At 37.7% G+C, this 17505-nt stretch overlaps 1 long non-coding RNA gene across 1 annotated transcript in view; it reads right to left on the reverse strand.

Annotated features, from left to right (window-relative positions):
• Nucleotides 1-368: 368 nt before the first annotated feature.
• Nucleotides 369-17505, reverse strand: part of LOC107089919 — a 33853-nt gene continuing 16716 nt past the window's right edge. The window contains exons 2-4 of the long non-coding RNA XR_001481453.1: nt 2382-2466; nt 2045-2046; nt 369-378 (exon numbers count right to left, since the gene is read on the reverse strand). This is a non-coding gene — a long non-coding RNA (uncharacterized LOC107089919). The remainder of the gene's footprint in view (nt 379-2044; nt 2047-2381; nt 2467-17505) is intronic.

The following is a 17505-nucleotide window of genomic DNA, read 5'->3' on the forward strand; positions in this document are numbered from 1 at the left end:
AATAGCTCTGAAGTACCACAATTCAATAAACTCATGCCATAAATCATGAATAGATTTTAATTTGTGATCATCTTCTCAGTAAATAGTGGACAGTTTGGCAAGAACTTAAAGAAATGCTGCTTTAAATGTGCCTTAGAGAGCTGCAAGAGGTTTATACAGCTATAAAGAACAGAGAAAAAACGCACTTCTCCTTCCCCACCTGCTGCTAACTGAAAGGAAAGCTTCCAGACAGTTTAGCAGGTTAAAGGAAGGAAAGATTTTCCCTTAAATAAAAAAAAAAAAACAGCAAATTGACATCTATGATCTATGTCTAGTATAGGGAATCGAAAACCGGTTCTTGTTCAGAACCGGTTCCGTGTGTTGCAATCCCATGGCACCCTTTGGCAGCTTGCTTAATGATTCTCTTATTGATTCCAGGTGCGTTATAGATTTTGAAAGGCTTTGCATCAAAAAATACTGCACAAAATCAGTGCAATGAGTGCAATTCAATACCTGTGCTCCAGAGTGTCAACGTCCCCGCCCCCTCCTCAAACACTCCCCTGCACCTCTCCCAAATTGTAGCTGACCGCAGTGCAACAGAAAGGATGCCAGCTTATCGCAGTGCAACAGAAAGGATGCCAGCTTATTTTGTTTGTCACTGAAATTTCGGAAAACAATAAATGAAGTTTGACCCGCTAGAAGAGCGAGGTGCGCGAGAACGCTGGGACCCTTTTTCCACCTGGATCCCTGCTTTTTATTGCCCTCATGTCCCTCCGTCGTCTGACTAAACTCGCCCCCACTTCCTCTCCGCCTCGGCCGTATCTAGACCCACAGCGTGTAGCACAGACCACGCTTCAATATTGGGCATAAATCTTAAACGTCTATGTCAAGCTCACTGTGACACACTGCTGCAGGAGTATAACCAGGAAGCGAGGTAGGAGGCTGAATTGGTTTAGCGCCACCGCAGCACGGGAGGGAGAATTACGCCCAGGAGCAAATGGATAAAAATAGAGGACAAAAAAAAAAAAACACGAATCGATTATCTTGCGGACGTGTCGATGCATCGGATCGTCGGCTGTTGGATCGATGCATCGATACAAAACGATTATTATTTACANTCCTAGTTTCGATGCCAGATCCCTTGACTGGAAACTGAAGCTGCCTTATATCAGGGAAAAGGAATCCACAGCGGAGTGTGCTAAAACGTGCGTTTCAGCTGCAGAATCTGAAAGTGTTTAATAAAAAAATGACCCGTCTGCTTCCTGGGATTATAACAAGCAAAAGACGACACACAGCCAACAGGCCTAAACATCACCTAACCCATCTATAACCTGCTGCACCGCTGTGGTAAAGGTACGTTTCAACAAGGAATTTGCTCCTCCCTTAAATTCATAGTGCAGCTTCTGAAGGTAGAACAGAGCCTTTTTTTCTTAATACTTTCTTCTTCTTACTTTACATCTTAACAGATGCCCACCTTGTTTCCTGTGTGTTCTGCATAGAATGAAAAGCACTTTAATCTCGATCTGCCATGACTGTAAAACATCACTACTTCCACATCTGTGAAACTGAGATTTAGTAAAAATCTCTAAGAATATAAACCGTCAGGATTCCTTCCTGCTGCGCTGCTTCCACACTCAGAATCAGGTAAATAAAATAATTAAGTTATCTTATACGACAAATATCTGAGGCAGACACTGATATATGTAATAGGTTTTTAAACAGAGATCTGCATGTGAAAATGCAACTTTTTGAAAAGAATATTAACAAGATAATATTAGAGTTCATAGGTTTGATATGGATATACTGGTTGAAACAATGTTTAGTAATGGGATTTACACACAAAGTAAGATGTTCAAGAATTAAACTTCATTGAGAAGTTCAGACCTTTTAATTCTGACAGAGCTCTGATTAATCAACTAATTTATAACATGTAGACTTTTATGATCTTTTTGTCTTAAAAGAATAAGAATAGAGAGCCAGTAGAAACCGGAAGAACAAGGAATCAGCACCTGAATCTTTGAAATTCAAATGATTCTTAACCCTATTTAGTAGAGATGTGGGTGACTGCTGCAGAGAAAAGCTTTTCTATCTCCACAGATCTATGGTGTGGATTTGGTCTAATGAACAGTCAGTGTTGGTCACATCCTCCGCTCATCTGATGACTTATTTAACTTTGGTTTAACCAAATGTGTCATCTTGTCAGATGCTTTAAAGGTTGAACTAAATCATCCGGTTTTTTTTAACAAATAAAATTGTTTCTACGTGTAATCCTGTTCACGGACTTTTGACCCGTGTCTTAAAACAGGCCTAGAAACCTACTTTAAGGCCACTTTTCAAAGTGCTCTGATTCACCATTAGATAGTTGGAAGCTGTTAAAAAAAAAAAGAGAAAGAGAGGCTTACATGGATCCCAGACATGATGAGGGGGAGTTGGGAAGCAGGAGTCCTTGGGCAGGCAGTGGTCACTGTTCAGCTAGTAACATCAGAGCTGCAACACACAACATTAAACATCAGGAACAATGTAAAGTCAAAACAGGCATTTCTGTGTTCCCTAACTCTGCATTTCAATTACTGTCAAATGAAATCCTCCATCATGTCTAATGGTAAGAGATGTCTGCATTTATTAAGTTTAAGTTTCTTGCTGACCTTCTTTCTACATAAACAGCGGGTCTCAAAACCAAGGTGGGAAAAAAAGACCATATAGAAAATAATTAAACTGATATAAAACTCATAGGTTTAAGGTCTAAGAGGTTTAGGTTTAAGAAAAAATCATTTGGATGTTTTTTAACGACTGATGCCTTCAAACTGTCTCTAAATACTGCTGCAGATTATCAAAGCATATGCATTCACCTTATTGTTGCCACCTATCTGGCACAACAGGAAAACCAGTGGGGTCTGTTGTTGGTGCTGAGTGCTATTATCATTCTTAACTCATGACCATCATCTGCTATCCAAAATATAGATTAGAAATGAATTAGATCAAAAAAGAACAATAGATTAAATAAGAATCAGAATCGAATATATTGATATCCAGCCCTACTGTGTTTCTCAGTGTAACGTTAGGGGGGTATATTAGATATTAACTGAATTAATATCCAATTTAAGAGGCTATTAATAAAGAATATATTGATGATAGTGTTCATTTCTGTTAGATTAAAATAACTTTATAAAGAGATTGTAGTTTATTTTGTCGTAATAAGCTTACAGCAGTTGACTTCCCTCCGTTCAACTGTGAAAAAAGTGTTTATTTGAAGTGTGGATTTGCTTTAAATCGATCAACCAGTGTTTGGGATCTAACTTTAGGTAAGCGTCTCTAAAAACACGGCTCTTTATTCCTCAGCTTGGCTGGTTTTGGAGTCTGATTAACTGGTATTTGGTCTAAGTTAATCCAGCAACAGATTTGTCAATGTCTTGATGCATCTGTAGCTTGTAGTTGATGACCATAAGCAATGGTAAGATGCGTTACGATTTCCTATTTCAGATGTAAGGTAAATAAGCTTGGTCTGACTGCAATGCTGAGGGCAGGAGTTTCCCCCTCAGCCTCTGTCAGATGTACTTTTACCCAGCTGAAGCGCTCACAATAAAGAAAGTCAGTAAGGATTCTGCTTTCTTTAGGTTTTTTTTTTTTTTTTTATCTGTATTTCCCAAACAGAACAACAATCTGCCAGCAGCACAGTAAATAACAGCAGTGTTACCTCGACCAATTCTCTCACACAGGCCCCCATTCAAAGCATCTTACTTCCAGCTTGTGCCAAAAACAGGAAGTTGAAACCAGGAGGGTGGAGAAAGACGAGGAGGAAGTAGCTGACACAGATTTTCCAATGCTTTATGAGGGAGGAAGGGATTCTATAAGGACAGCAACGTGGGCAATAGTGTCTCTGTCTACTTTTACACTAATCATATCTGATCTCAGCTCACAGGGCGACAAACAGCATCTACAACCACTTCAGTTTTGGTCCAGACCCTAAATGGGCAGCAGCTAACGACCATCATGGAAAGTAATTGTTTCAGATCTTTGTTGCTGCTGGTCAAAAGGGGCGACTTCACTTCCAGAGAGCATCAGAGGCGAAGCCTCACAGCAGGACCGTATCCTGTGTTAAAACAGGAAGCAGGCTAATTGCAGAGCAGAACAGATGTGTATGCAAACAGAGTCAGATTCGTCTGAGGCCAAACCACTAAGGTGAACCCAAAGGAACCCGCTTCTCTCTTTACTTCTCAAACAGCCGCACAGGAACGCAGCAGGGCGAGGCCTCAGCCACACCAGCTAGCAAAGTGCAAGAGAAGAGACAAGGCGTGCTATTCTTATCTCATTCCAAGGCTGAGGAATGCCCGCCAGCTATTCAAGAGCTTTAGCATCAAACTGCTCAAACCTTTTCCTTTTTTCTTCTTCAGGGACTCAGTGGTTGTCAGGGAGGCCGTGTGACTTCTCAGTTTTCCACAGGCGAACCAAGATGCTTTACATAACTTTAGATAAAGCACTAATTCCACAGGATAGAAAGTTAATAAATTATTTCTCTGAAATTCCCAAGAAATGCAACAGATTCTGTTTGAAACTAGATCAATAACAACAAATATAATTAGACTTAGTTCAATTTGAAATCTTTGAATCAATTTGACTGTAAGACCTGGTGAACTGTAAAATGCCTTGAGATGTAAATTGGCGCTATATAAATAAACTGAATAGAATTGAATTTGTGAGACTGCGTAGTTTACAAAAAAAATATTGCAAAAAAATAAAAACAAGAAACTGGAAATGGTCAGTTTTGAAAATTTGAAACCAAATATGAAAACAAGGATCCATTAGGTAACAAATGGCTATATAATTTCTCGTTGTTTTAGCACAAGGTTTAAACGTCCTCCTGACAAACACATGCTGCAAACATGAGGGTCTGGCCATGTGAGTCCTAAAGATCTATATCTTCTGGTGAGGAGAGGTGTAAGTAACCACTATGGAATAACAGCCAGAAACTGAATAAAATAGAGGCACATTTTACATGTTTCCCTTTGAGCCGGGATGATAGTGATGCTAGCTTTGGACCCAGTTTGTTGAAGGGCACTGATTGATGGATTCTTCCAGCAGCTTAAATCAAATCTAATATAAACAACCTCGTGTTGATAAAATTTTCAAAGTGTCATCCCACGATGATTATGTTGATAAAATCAATATGAGGTTTAAGACAAAATCATCATCATTTTGAGCTACAATTCTTCTTCCCAGGTTATTTTTCCTTTTTCTTCCAAGTTACAGTATTCTTATAGAGGATGGTCTGATGAGATTTTTGTCATTGTCAAATGTTTTCCCGTCTCCCCTAAAAAGATTATTTTCAATTGTCCCAAGAAAATTGTAATTTAAACAATAAGTCTCCAACAAAAAAACAATTTTTAATGCACCAATTAAAAACCTCCTGACTTAATTCCACAGCTGCTCAGCAAATGATTATAACAGTAAAGTTTCTGCTTCTACTAAACTTCACCACCTTAACAATAACGTTATGTCTGCTGCATGTTTTGAAATCAGTTTAACTTCTCTATTTGAAATAAAAAAAAGCCTAAATTTAGTGTCCTGATTTTAAACATATCCTCTTCAGTTATTTCTTTAGATTCTGAAGTACATTAGGATCATTTTCACTTCCCCATCTGAGCCCAATAATGATGGTTCGGTGAAAGGTTAAATTTTGTTTTCCATGGAAAGTAAACACAGTTAACAAATCACATAATAAAATAGCTCTGAAGTACCACAATTCAATAAACTCATGCCATAAATCATGAATAGATTTTAATTTGTGATCATCTTCTCAGTAAATAGTGGACAGTTTGGCAAGAACTTAAAGAAATGCTGCTTTAAATGTGCCTTAGAGAGCTGCAAGAGGTTTATACAGCTATAAAGAACAGAGAAAAAACGCACTTCTCCTTCCCCACCTGCTGCTAACTGAAAGGAAAGCTTCCAGACAGTTTAGCAGGTTAAAGGAAGGAAAGATTTTCCCTTAAATAAAAAAAAAAAAACAGCAAATTGACATCTATGATCTATGTCTAGTATAGGGAATCGAAAACCGGTTCTTGTTCAGAACCGGTTCCGTGTGTTGCAATCCCATGGCACCCTTTGGCAGCTTGCTTAATGATTCTCTTATTGATTCCAGGTGCGTTATAGATTTTGAAAGGCTTTGCATCAAAAAATACTGCACAAAATCAGTGCAATGAGTGCAATTCAATACCTGTGCTCCAGAGTGTCAACGTCCCCGCCCCCTCCTCAAACACTCCCCTGCACCTCTCCCAAATTGTAGCTGACCGCAGTGCAACAGAAAGGATGCCAGCTTATCGCAGTGCAACAGAAAGGATGCCAGCTTATTTTGTTTGTCACTGAAATTTCGGAAAACAATAAATGAAGTTTGACCCGCTAGAAGAGCGAGGTGCGCGAGAACGCTGGGACCCTTTTTCCACCTGGACTAAACTCGCCCCCACTTCCTCTCCGCCTCGGCCGTATCTAGACCCACAGCGTGTAGCACAGACCACGCTTCAATATTGGGCATAAATCTAAAACGTCTATGTCAAGCTCACTGTGACACACTGCTGCAGGAGTATAACCAGGAAGCGAGGTAGGAGGGCAAAATTGGTTTAGCGCCACCGCAGCACAGGAGGGAGAATAACATTCAGGAGTAAATGGATAAAAATAGACCGGAGGACAAAAAAAAACAAACACGAATCGATACTCTTGCGGACGTGTCAATGAATCGGATCGTCGGCTGTTGGATTGATGCATCGATACAAAACGATTATTATTTACAACCCTAGTAAGTAGCTAGTTTTATATCACTGGCTGTGCTTAATGTGGCTCCTAGTAAATCATTTGCCATTTCTGGAAATAAACCAGTTTCTTACTCCTCTTTGGGGTTATTAAACATGCTATGAAGTTGCTCCGCAGTTCAGGAAGCGAGAGAAAGGTGACGCTTGTTTATCTAAACCAGGGGAAGATGAGTTTATTTCCCAAATTGTACAAAAATGCTTTTTCATTAAACGGATGCCTTCTCCATTAGATTTAGATGATTATGACGAGACGGGTAGCCTGGCTGGCTCAGAGGCTGACAGCTCCCATTCACTGCGTTCCGTTTTCGCAGAGGAAGGCAGAAATAGAATGCCCCAGGCAAAGGTAGACGAATGTCACCGTGCACTTACAAAGTTCATCGTTTCACAGAATCGATAAGGGAATCGGAATCATGAAAATCTTATCAATTCTCAACCTTAACTATGTCCCACAGTGAAATAAACCATAGGCCAATCAGGAATTACAATATTGTGAAAATCACGATTATTTTGCACCACAACAAAATAGTTTTCCTTCATTGTTTCATAATCTTAGTTGTTTTCATGTTGCATTTTCATTCAAGCGAACATTTATGTAATTTATAGAACTGCAGACAATAAGTAAAAAAGAACAAACAAAAACTTGTAGAGTATGGAAATGTTGGTGCAGTAAAGCTACAGGGTAGAGTCCCTACAAAGTCCCGCAGCAGCAGAGCATGACACCTTCACTGTAAGGGATGGTGGCAGAAAAAGAAAAGAGTGGAATATGAAAATAAGTTTTGTCTGTTATGCAAAAATCCAGTATAGGCTGATAATAAAAAAGCTTACAGGGTGGAGGCTTTGCACACAGGACAGCTTGGAACAGTCAACAACAAATGACTCGTTGCTGTGTCACATTTCCCTTTATGTAAAGCAGTAGACAGTGGAGCTTCCTGCAGTAGTGGCATCTAAAGGTCTATGCAAAAAAAAAAAAACTATGAACATTTTTTTGTTTTTTTTAAGTGAGAAAATAGGCATCAAGCCAAACTATCATATTTAACATATAACTGAAGAAACTTTAAGGGATGTAGATAAAATAGTTATAAAAAAAAAAAAAAGGTAGGGAAACATTAAATTAAATCCACCACAGTTAATTGGATGTTTTAATTTTTTTTGCTTTGCGTCAGCTAGTTGACCAGGAAGCTGGACATCAACTGCTGCATATGCAGGGTCACGGTTAGTGCAAGAATCATCTCAGACATCCAATCTTTTCCCTTTGGCTCAGCTGTCTTCCATCCCAGCAGTCAGGGCGTCCACATGCTTCACTGATCCCATGGCTGTCACATCCGGGCTTAGAGGAAAGCTAAAGCCAGTTTTTATGCTGCACTGCATCTTCTAAATGTCAAAACAAAAACTTCTAAAAGACAAAAAAAAAAAGTTGTCAAACTGAAAGGGCCAAGAAATACTTTTAAAGTAAACTTATGGGGGAAAAAAACAACTCATTTGAACAAACAAAGTAATGTGCCTGAGTGTGTCACTGCTGCCTAAGAGTAGAGAACCAGCAAAAACAACTAAAACACTAAACAGTAAAGTTTAGTAGAAGCAGATTGATTTTCAGGGACAGAAAAAAAACAAAAAACTATCTGACCAACTCACACTCCTAGACAACATGCACATGTTACTACTAAATCCGAGAAAAAGCTAACAAGAATCACAAACCTACATTTTTCTCAATTTTTACCTTTTATGCAGGCCAAAAAAAGATCATGGGGCATGAGGTATTAACAAAAAGTACGACTAGCTCTTGAAAGGATGATTTCTCATAATGCTGTGTTAAAAACAATTTTATTTTTCCAACTCTTTAATTTCTAGACATTGTGTTATATTACCGTACCAAAGATTGCTTTAAAAAAAAAAAAACATTTTGCACAGTGTTCACAGCTAGAATTAACCACCATTACTTTATTAATTTGCTGATAAATGTTATTAATACCAATATGTAGCATAACTAAACTGTCCTGTGTTTTAGGTAACGGCTAAAGAATATCAGTTATCCAGTTTAGACCAAATCAGATGGAAAATAATAGATTCCAAGTACTGAGAGTTGAATCCAATCAATTGTCAAAATTAACTTAAATGTTTCCAATCATGTTTTTGTTTTTTTCTGTCTCTTTAGTAGGAGTTTTTCCATTTCCTGGTCTATGAAATCCCATTTCCTTGTGTTTTTATGTTATAGGGAATCAGTATCAGTACAAACAGCCTCTTTGATTTGATTCTTTTGGACCTTTTTAATCATTCATCCTTACTTTCAAGCATTTACAGACTGCAACCAGAAAAAAGGGATGCAAGGTTTGACAAGAGACTTTAACAAGATAGACTGTTTTCTGCATTTATGATGCATAATTAGGGGCATGTATGAAAACAGAGCTTTGTACACCCACTGTGCTGGGAATAAAAGGGCAACAAACTGTGGCTGCAGGCTATTCCACAGCGCTGGGGAAATCTCGAGTGTAATACGTCTGTCAACGCCTCCCAGATCTGACAGAAGACCTTTAAAAAAACATCTCAAAGGAAATGTAAATAACTCATTTAATATGGCCAAGTCGGCAGACTTTGACACTTTATCAATGCAGTACATCTGCAGAGGTAACTAAAAAAGTGCAACCTTAAAAATTAAATAAACCCACCCATCCTCCTTGTTCACACTCAGTTTTGAAGAAAAAAACAAAAGGAATAGTTGCAGTTTAAATATGTTTTCTGAATAGTGTAAAGTCAGTAAGCATGCCATTAATGTGTTTCTATTAAGGTTTTTAGTCCACCCATAATCTGCAGAAAATAATCCTTAATCTATGTAAACTTCAAAATGAGTGACGGCCGTTTTCCTCTAAGTTCTTGTAAACCAGACTAACTGCACTCTGCAGCGGCGCCTGTGTGTGTGATTGGTTGACTTTGAGCTAGAATTAAAACACCAACATGGTGAATGAAGCATCTATCTTATTATGAAATGTGGTATAAAGCCTGGAAAGACTTCATGACAATCAAAGCCGCATAAGATCAGCATATGAGGAGCAGCTGAGGAGACTACATGCAGCAACTAATGCTGACATGACAGAAAAGAATATATATATATTTTATTTTTTTTTTTTTTTACACACAAGTCATTGGACATTGAAAAATGGAAAGGTTTATTGACCAAGTTGAAAGCAAGCTGATAGATTAAACAAAAAATGCCATTAATGGTAGTCCAATTTTATTGAAGTAAATCAATAAATCAAGGTTTAAAGAAACAAAATAAGAAAATGTATGTCAAAACACGTGTTTCTGGTCTCCCATTTTTTTAAATAAATGTAATTCTTCAAGAAATGTCAGTAATATAAAAACATTTTTTTTTTAAAGCGAAAACCAAATCCCACCTTTACTTTTATTTGCAGATAACCTGAATAAATCAGGCCTTTATTGCACCATCTTTGTGTGACTGGGTGATATTAAAAGTTTAACTACTCCCGGCCGATTTAATGCGCACTGCCTTCTCGTCTTCAATACTGTATGCCAGGTTTGCTAATGCTAGTCAGTGCTAACCAAACGAAACGTTAAACATTTCAGCTCAGGAGAAAAGTTATAACTTTATTGTTATCTTTGGACCCCTTTCCCAAAGCTTAAAGCTTGATCCATGTTAGCTTCCGTTTTTTTCTTCCTAATCAGAAATGTGAAACTAAAAAGACGCCATTTCTATGTTCTATTACTGAGCTTCTAGGATCAGTCTGAAATCACAAACCTACTATTCTCATTAATACAGAATCCCTTTATTTTGACATTGGCATCAAAGCCAACAGTAAATATGTAATTATTTTGGACCAGTCAAAATTGATAAAAACAGATATTTACATATCTTTTTCTAAATAATAGTTTTATCCAGTATCGCTTTTGACATTCTCTGAATGTACAATTCTTTAAAAATGTAATCATTTTAAAAAAAATATAAATAAATTCTGCAACCATTGTCAAAAAACAGCCTTAGTGCCTCCCTCTATTGGTTGAAATGTGGGTAGTGCAGTTAAATTATCCTATTCGTTAAAACGGTATCATCTACGCCACGGCCGTCGCCGTTCAGGTATAACGGTGTGTTCAATTTACCTCTGAGCTTGGAAATCAGAGTGACGTAATCTCCGAAGTTATTGTGTTTGAGTTTCCTGTTAATGAAAGATTCATTTTTTTCACTTTTTTCAATTGGCCAAGATCACAACCATAACAATAACAGTAAAAGTATTCTTAGTGATACTCCAACTACGAAGTCCAAATGGTCTGCATCATAAAAATCAAATCAAGTAAATTAAATCAGATCAATAAAAACAGCGCGATATTTTGCCGTTTTCTAATTGAACGGATAAAGCAGTGCAGTGTGAAGACACTGAAAGGTGGGCAGCCTGATATCGTGCCTCTGTGACGTAACAAGTGACAGGCCTGGGCTGGCTGTTGACAGATTGCTAGAGCGAGGATACAGGAAGGAGAAGAAAGAAAGGAAGAGGGAGAAAGAAGAACCCGCCCACCCATTTCACTCAGCCCCAGCCCCTCTCTGAGCTCTGGGAGGCTCCTGCCGTGGAGAAAGCAGAGGGGGAGGAAGGGTAGTGATGGCTGCTTATTGTTTAAGCTCTGAGTGCTGCGGTTCCATGCTCAGCGCACACTCATCCAGATCTGGCTATTTATATCCACACAATATCCATGCAGACAGAGGCAGGGTGCAGCCGTTTTCATCATGGCATACATTATGGAGACGCTGCACCGAAGGGTCTGCCTGCTGAGAGGGTTTCCATTCTCTGATTCCCTTTTTACAGGATATCCTCTTTTATAAATGGAGTCTTTGATTGTGTCTCCAGAATTGTAAATTGTTTTATTTTAAAGGCGAATATTGACAAAAAAATTAAATCAGCATGTAATAGATAGAAAAGCTGATGTTAAAAGTAATCTTTAAAACCAAATTAAGACACGGCATTATAAACCCATTGGGTGTTAACTAAATAAGGCAAACAAATGGAAGAAAAACACAAAGAACAGATAGTTTGTGAATCTTACTCACTATTCTCTACATTACAATGAAGTCGTCTTGACTTTTACATCCGGCTTCCCACAGAAACCCTCTAAAAACCAAACCACAGCAACAGCCTTGTTTGCTCGAACCACAACCAGTGACACTAACCTCCTGGACCAAGTATTTCTGAAAGGACATTTAAACCCCAAGTCCAAATTATGCAAGATATGGGTGTGATTTGTGGTTTTCTATGCAGAGGTCTTACTGGCCTTTTCACACTGACATTAGATAAAAGTATTACCGGGTCCCGTTCTGTCAAAGAGAATCCACATCAGTGGGTATTAACAGCATCTCTATTCCATTCGCTGGCAGACCAATACTAGAGGGGTTCTTTCTTTTTCTTTTATGAGTCGATACGTGGGTGAATTTGCATATTTAGTGCAAGTGCATTCAACAGTCCTATGCCTTGAGGTCCTGTAAAGCACATGCATTGCTGCTACATTGATTTGCTATCGAAAAATTTATGTTACAGTATGTCCAATGTGTTAATAAATGTTTCTGTTCAGATAACCTGTTTACTAGCCTGAGCAAAATCATCAAAGCTATTTTGAAAAGGCTGAAAAATCCAAAATGAAATCAGCTGCTGTGCTGTAAACCTTGGGAGGGTCCAAGCCTATCCTATAAAACTGTTGTAATGACGGACAGAAGCCGTATTGTGGCAGGTTGAAGATGCAAATGTGGTGGAACCACGGATTAAACTGAGACTTGTATTACTTAGATATCATTTTGTCATTCTTATTGTGGAAATAATGGAATTAAACATAATATTGGCCTTAAGAATTAGGCCCCAAAAAAACTGTAGCACAGAGGATCAGTCAGACCGAAAATAATCAGTTTCAGGCTTAAAAAAAAAAAACATCAACTGATCTCTGGCATATATAAATTTGAACATTTAATCAAATTTTTGGACCTAGATATGGACAATAATTTAATATAAATGGGGATCAACACCTAATTAAGATCAACAGATAACGTGTCCAATAAAATAATAAACAGTTCCACAAAACTGATCCAACATTCTGGAGGGGTTAGGCAGAGGATAGAAGTAAGAAAAACAGGCATTTTCATTTTGTGGTCCTTATTTCGAATAATAAAATATTTCTAATAAGGACCACAGATCCCAAGACCAAAACATTAATTACTAATTCAGTGTTTTGGGCTTGAATACAGTTTAGCATGTTGCCAACTTTAAGCGCAGGTTATGGATTTCTGCAGGCCTGGATTTCTGTATTGTGTCTGTCTGACAATACTGAAATATTTAATGTCAACACCAACCTTGGAAACCTCAGGAGAAGCTGAAATTAATACAGGTTTACTGTGGTATTACATCATTCTTCCTTCTAGTTACACCTTTTAATTACTTTGCTTCTCATACAAACCCGCCTGAGGGTTTAATAGTCACTCTTCTTGAAAAGTTGTTTTAGGGTTTTATGTTTACTACCTGAGATCTTCTCACTTTCCATGACTATTTCATTTGTTGTAAATGTTGAAAGACATCCAAGTCATTCCACTTTGTAAACTTGCTCACGTAGGTTTCTTCAAAAAACTACATTTTGTAGTGGGACTTCTATTTGTGATCTCTTAAATATATTTTTGACAATATCATTTAGCCCTGTACTGACCCATTAAAGCTACAGTGTGTAATTTTCAGCAACATCTAACGTCCAGACTGCAGACCGCAGCAACATTAACATCTCCCCCCCGCCGCTTCTCCCCCCCAACAGTACGGCGAGCGTTACGGGACAAAATGTCTTCCATGACGTCCGCATCACCTACCTTCTCAAGTGATGAGGTTTGTTTACATAGATAATTTTACAGATAGTATTTCATTAGTCTGTGTAGGGTATAGATTTCATGTAGACTTAAGATAATAAATATACCCGTTATTTTTTCTACATCGTTGTGACGTTTTGGCGATCTCGCAATCGCTAGTTTGTTGGCTCTGCGCTGCCGTAGCGCAAAGATGTCTGCCTCCATGGCTGCGAGACCCGCTCCTATGTAATTATAAATAAATTCTAAGGCAACGCAAATATTAAGGTTAAGAGGCTGAGCTCGTAGATGATGATAAATAACATAGTTATGTATAATATATTACATTTCTGACTTTATATGCCTGTAATTATTACACACTGTAGCTTTAATACCTGGTGCGATACCATTTGCATGGTCATTGTGCTTTTATCTGCTCCAATGCTAAAGTATTATGTGCTCCAATGCTAAAACAGAGGCTACGAGCACCATTTTCCATTCAACAGCCAATATTATTTTGCACAAAAGTACTATGGTCTGGTAAGTGGACATAATACACCATAAAATGAAAACAGCAAGAAGAAGCAACAGCACGTGGAGCGGTAGGGTAAGTTGACCTGACAAAGCAGTAAAGTGAACTTGAGCAGTCTTTAGTAGATACAAGGGGGACTAAACATAGTCCTGTAGTTGTTTAGATCCCCATTTGTAGAGTGAGACAGGATTTGTTGAGCCAAGGTATTTATGATTTGAAAGGAAAAGCACAACCAGTTATTTACTACCAGCTTTATGCATATCTTATACGAAAGATATATTTTGGTGGCAGTCCAAATCTTCTTTCAAAGATATTGAAGGGACACTACGTTATACTTTGTTAGAGCTGAGAATAGAAAATACAAAAAAACAAAATTAAAAGTGAATCATAGGCTGACTAGGTGACAGTTCATGGCACTAACCGGATGTAGAACCTGAAAGATGTGTCTATGTTTGGCAGGGGACTGACCCTAAAGAAGAGCAACACTGCAGAAAGACATGCAACAAGAGGACTGAAAAAGAAATCAAGATTAAGCTCAACTCTGATTGTTTTTATCAAAGTTATTGCGTTTTAAATTTTCTCTTATCAAGTAACACTGGCAGGTGTGCTGGGCATATAATAAATTAAATTAATGGCACTTTGTGCTACATGCAAGAAAAAAATAAAGGTAAATTAACTAAATCTATAAAGTATTCATGGAATCACTCTCACCGATACTTATAGACTGGGGTTTGGGCAACTTGCAAAAGGGGAACACTGACAAAACAATGTCACTGTGACGACTCAAGGATTACCATTAAAGCAGTCTGTCTGGATCCTTTGACTGAACTGATTCTGTAAATGCATCTTGAGATGACATGTTGTGAATTGGTACTTTATAAATTGAATAAAGGATAAACTGAGAGCTGCAGAAGCTTATTAATCAGCCCTTTAATCTAAGACAGATGTGTGGTAGCAGGAAGACGGAAACAGTATGCCTAAAGGATCAGGGCTGAAAACACTGCCTGAAAGAAACAAGACTTTTGGCTCAAAGGCAGCCTTGGGTTTAACATCTAGGTCAGCCATGTCCAAAGTCGGTCCTGGAGGGCCGCTGTCCTGCAGGTTTTAGAGTTTTCTCTGCTTCAGCAAAGCTGACTGTCATTGATAAATGATTAACAGACTTTTGCTGAACTAAAAATCACCCGATTCAGCTGTGCTGAAGCCAAGAAACATTAAAAATCTGTTAGACTGACTTTAGACGTTTCTGACATAGCTATGGGATATTTTAATAGTTATTTGATTACTAAAGTAACCAGATAGATGCACACCTTCTACATTAGCTGTACCCCTCCCTTTTTCCCAGCATAACTACACCTGCTCATATACACACAGCCAGCCTACCATCTACAGACAGTTTTGTCCTTCTTCCTCTCTGTCCTAATGTAGTTTAATTGTTGTTTTTACCAAAAGTAAAGTAGGGTAATGCATTGTGGATTAAAAAAAAAGCCAGATCCTAATTATCGATTTCAAAAGTTTTGCGTCTTTGTTCTGTGTATGAATAGTGCAGCATCATCTGTGTTGTTTTCAGTCAGGTCCACAGGTTTCAGTGAAACCCAGACTCCTGCTAAGCAGAAGTGAAAAAAACATCCTAACGTGTTATTGCAAAGTTTACGCTGCTTTGCTAAGTCAACTTTGTTAGGCGAGAGCTGAAATTCAGGGTCTTTTGCCTCAGGACACCTACTTGTATCTCCTAAGTCTTTATCTGAATCCATTTAAACAAAAACTGTGCTGTGAAACCAAAATTAAATGATCGCAAGAAAATCATGAATGCATAGAGAACAGATATATAGTTGTTGGACAGAACACAATATGGAGCTGTCACAATACTAAGATTTTAAACTCAACATCAATACTCAGTACAATATTAGTCAATATCATTTCTGATCCTGTGGTGATAAAAAAAAGACAAATCAAAGGCATAACAAGTAATTTTATTAACATATTTTTTCTTTCTATATATGGAACAGACTTTCTGACCAGAGTCACAATTGCTAGTTAAAAAAATGATGCAAGTAACTGCAAAATAAAGATCCCAAACAGTTAGATAATATTAAAATGTTGTTTGTGGTATTATTCTTTTAAATGTCACAGCTACAACATTTTGTAGAAATTAATTTAATATTATTACAATATTTAATAATACATCTTCGTCTAATGTGGCGCATCATAAAAGTATGAATCTTGCTAAAAAAAATGAATAATCAAAAAAAAATTGGGCAGATTAGAGGAAATAAATGTTTACTTCTGGTTACACTGCCAATGTCAACATTGAGGAATCCATCAAACATTAAGGTTTGCTGACGTTGTTCAACTGGCTAGTCAACACAACAGAGGGAAAGTGTTTGAGTGCACCACTTAGTGGTTGGAAGGAGTCAGATTGTTAGCCATTACCAATAATACGCTAATTATCCAGAAATCTAAAATTAACAACAGAATAAATACATGCAAACAACACTTTTCAATGTAATAGTTTTTGAATGCCCTAAAAAATTAAACTGACAAACAAAAACAGGCAATGTGCCAGAAGAGATATAATCACAATATATCCAACAATATTTTGAGATGTGAGAGAAATCAAAGGGCAATCTAAGTTAAGCTAAGAATGAAGAAAAGCGTCATAAAGTCTGGGTTTAAAGGATTTATAACTTATGACCCTATTATTAGTTTAATTTGAGATGTATAAAATAAATTTTCAGGTAATATTCAGCACTTTATGCATATCAATAGTCGTTGGCGGGCTGCTCTTCTCAAGAACTGCTATGTAACTTGAGATGGGGACATCCATCACTAAATTAATCATTTGACATAGAGCAAACTATGCTAAAAGTTGTTTTTAGGCAACATAACACATCCGTCCCGTTCTTGATCAGATAAAAATCATATTTAATCTAGAGCGGTGAATGCGTCTTTCTCTTCACCAAGAAACCCTATAATCTCTCAACCTTCTGGTTCAAACTGGTTCATAAGCAGATTCCAGAATATGGAGGCAGGGCGCTTAAAGTCGTAGGGAAGTCATATTGTCAAATCATTGTGACCTAAACATGTATATAAATGTACTCTTTTATCAGACCATATTCTCCCAAAAGTTAGAAAATTTCTATCTTAAAAAAATCCTGTCTTAAAATCTGTGTTTTTTTTTGTTATTTTATGCAGGCCAGTTAGTTATAAGTCAGCCTGTACATCTAAATTCGGCCAATCATATATCAACGGTCATCTGTCAATCAACGTTTTTCGGTCATAGCATTTTATTTCATGTGTCCCAGCTAATATACGCAACGGTTGAAATAACAATCCTTTCCTTTCCCATTGAGTTCTGTCCCAGTGTTCACGGGGATGGACGTCTG

This window comes from Cyprinodon variegatus, unplaced genomic scaffold (genome assembly GCF_000732505.1).
Source record: "Cyprinodon variegatus isolate N-32 unplaced genomic scaffold, C_variegatus-1.0 Scaffold271, whole genome shotgun sequence".
NCBI classification, from domain to species: domain Eukaryota; kingdom Metazoa; phylum Chordata; class Actinopteri; order Cyprinodontiformes; family Cyprinodontidae; genus Cyprinodon; species Cyprinodon variegatus.